We start from the raw sequence: 3,224 nt of genomic DNA on the forward strand, positions 1-3,224 counted from the left end.
TTCTTTTTGTTGATGTCGTGGATGATGTTGATGGACTTTCGAATGTTGTACCATCCTTGCATTCCTGGGATGAATCCCACTTGGTCATGGTGTACGATCCTTTTGATGTATTTTTGAATTCGGTTTGCTAAAATTTTGTTGAGTATTTTTGCATCTACGTTCATCAGGGATATTGGTCTGTAGTTTTCTTTTTTGGTGGGGTCTTTGCCTGGTTTTGGTATTAGGGTGATGTTAGCTTCATAGAATGAGTTTGGGAGTATCCCCTCCTCTTCTATTTTTTGGAAAACTTTAAGGAGAATGGGTATTATGTCTTCCCTGTATGTCTGATAAAATTCCGAGGTAAATCCATCTGGCCCGGGGGTTTTGTTCTTTGGTAGTTTTTTGATTACCGCTTCAATTTCGTTGCTGGTAATTGGTGTGTTTAGATTTTCTGTTTCTTTTTGGGTCAGTCTTGGAAGGTTGTATTTTTCTAGGAAGTTGTCCATTTCTCCTAGGTTTCCCAGCTTGTTAGCATAGAGGTTTTCATAGTAGTCTCTAATAATTCTTTGTATTTCTGTGGGGTCCGTCGTGATTTTTCCTTTCTCGTTTCTGATACTGTTGATTTGTGTTGACTCTCTTTTCTTCTTAGTAAGTCTGGCTAGAGGCTTATCTATTTTGTTTATTTTCTCAAAAAACCAGCTCTTGGTTTCATTGATTTTTGCTATTATTTTATTCTTCTCAATTTTATTTATTTCTTCTCTGATCTTTATTATGTCCCTCCTTCTGCTGACCTTAGGCCTCATTTGTTCTTTTTCAAATTTCGATAATTGTGACATTAGACCGTTCATTTGGGCTTGTTCTTCCTTTTTTAAATATGCTTGGATTGCTATATACTTTCCTTTTAAGACTGCTTTTGCTGTGTACCACAGAAGTTGGGGCTTAGTGTTGTTGTTGTGATTTGTTTCCATATATTGCTGGATCTCCATTTTGATTTGGTCATTGATCCATTGATTATTCAGGAGCGTGTTGTTTAGCCTCCATGTGTTTGTGAGCCTTTTTGCTTTCTTTGTACAGTTTATTTCTAGTTTTATGCCTTTGTGGTCTGAAAAATTGGTTGGTAGGATTTCAATCTTTTGGAATTTACTGAGGCTCTTTTTGTGGCCTAGTATGTGGTCTATTCTGGAGAATGTTCCATGTGCACTTGAGAAGAATGTGTATCCTGTTGCTTTTGGATGTAGAGTTCTGTAGATGTCTATTAAGTCCATCTGTTCTAGTGTGTTGTTCAGTGCCTCTGTGTCCTTACTTATTTTCTGTCTGGTGGATCTGTCCTTTGGAGTGAGTGGTGTGTTGAAGTCTCCTAGAATGAATGCATTGCATTCTATTTCCTCCTTTAGTTCTGTTAATATTTGTTTCAGGTATGTTGGTGCTCCTGTATTGGGTGCATATATATTTATAATGGTTATATCCTCTTGATGGACTGAGCCCTTTATCATTATGTAATGTCCTTCTTTGTCTTTTGTTACTTTCTTTATTTTGAAGTCTGTTTTGTCTGATACCAGAATTGCAACACCTGCTTCCTTCTCTCTGTTGTTTGCTTGAAATATCTTTTTCCAACCCTTGACTTTAAGTCTGTGCGTGTCTTTGGGTTTGAGGTGAGTCTCTTGTAAGCAGCATATGGATGGATCTTGCTTTTTTATCCATTCTATTACTCTGTGTCTTTTGATTGGTACATTCAGTCCATTTACATTTAGGGTGATTATTGAAAGGTATGAATTTATTGCCATTGCAGGCTTTAAGTTTGTGGTTACCAAAGGTTTAGGGTTAGCTTCTTTACTATCTTACTGTCTAACTTAACTCGCTTGTTGAGCTATTATAAACGCGGTCTGATGATTCTTTATTTCTCTCCCTTCTTATTCCTCCTCCTCCCTTCTTCATATGTTGGGTGTTTTGTTGTGTGCTCTTTTTAGGAGTGCTCCCATCTAGAGCAGTCCCTGTAGGATGCCCTGAAGAGGTGGTTTGTGGGAGGCAAATTCCCTCAACTTTTGCTTGTCTGGGAATTGTTTAATCCCTCCTTCATATTTAAATGATATTCGTGCTGGATACAGTAGTCTTGGTTCGAGGCCCTTCTGTTTCATTGCATTAAGTATATCATGCTATTCTCTTCTGGCCTGTAGGGTTTCTGTTGAGAAGTCTGATGATAGCCTGATGGGTTTTCCTTTGTAGGTAACCTTTTTTTTCTCTCTGGCTGCCTGTAATACTTTGTCCTTGTCTTTGATCTTTGCCATTTTAATTATTATGTGTCTTGGTGTTGCCCTCCTTAGATCCCTTGTCATGGGAGTTCTGTGTACCTCTGTGGTCTGAGAGGCCATTTCTTCCCCTAGTTTGGGGAAGTTTTCGGCAATTATTTCTTCAAAGACATTTTCTATCCTTTTTCTCTCTCTACTTCTTCTGGAATACCTATAATTCTTATATTGTTCCTTTTCGATTGGTCACTCAGCTCTCTTAGAATTCTTTCATTCCTGGAGATTCTTTTATCTCTCTCTGCATCAGCTTCTCTGCGTTCCTGTTCTCTGTTTTCTAGTCCATTAATGTTCTCTTGCTTCTCGTCCATTCTGTTTTGAAGTCCTTCCAGAGCTTGTTTTATTTCTGAATTCTCCTTCCTTAGTTCTTGCATATTTCTCTGCAAGTCCATCAGCATGGTTATGACTTTTGTTTTGAATTCTTTTTCAGGAAGACTGGCTAAACCTATCTCCCCAGGTTCCTTCTCAGGGGAAGATGTAGCAGATGCCGAAGCTGTCTGGGTTAGTCTTGTCTGGATCATATTTTTTTGCCTTTTCATGTTGACAGGTGCTATTGACTGTCAGCTGGGAGGGCCAAACTTTTCACTTGCTACTGGCCTTTCTTTACTGGGACAACTGCGACCCCTACTGGCTTGTGTTGGGTAATTGCGTGTAGACTGGGTCTTTATGTCTTGCCTGGCCGGAAGGGAGGAATTTCCCTTTCTGTGGGCGGAGTTTGTCTCAAGCTGCTTCTCGGCTTTCGCAGCGCCTGATGGGGTAATGGATGGGGGGGCTGTTTGGCTATTTACCTCCGTGAGGGGTCTCAGAGCTGTTGCCTAGGGGGTTAGTGCTCCCGGTTTTCCCTGTAATTTCCAGCTGCTGTACTGTGACCTGGGTTGTTTCCGTCAAGCTGTTAAGTCCCTGTCCCTTTAAGACTTTCAAAAAGCCCCCGCTTTTCTTTGTCAC

This window comes from Manis pentadactyla, chromosome 12 (genome assembly GCF_030020395.1).
Source record: "Manis pentadactyla isolate mManPen7 chromosome 12, mManPen7.hap1, whole genome shotgun sequence".
Taxonomy (NCBI): Eukaryota; Metazoa; Chordata; class Mammalia; order Pholidota; family Manidae; genus Manis; species Manis pentadactyla.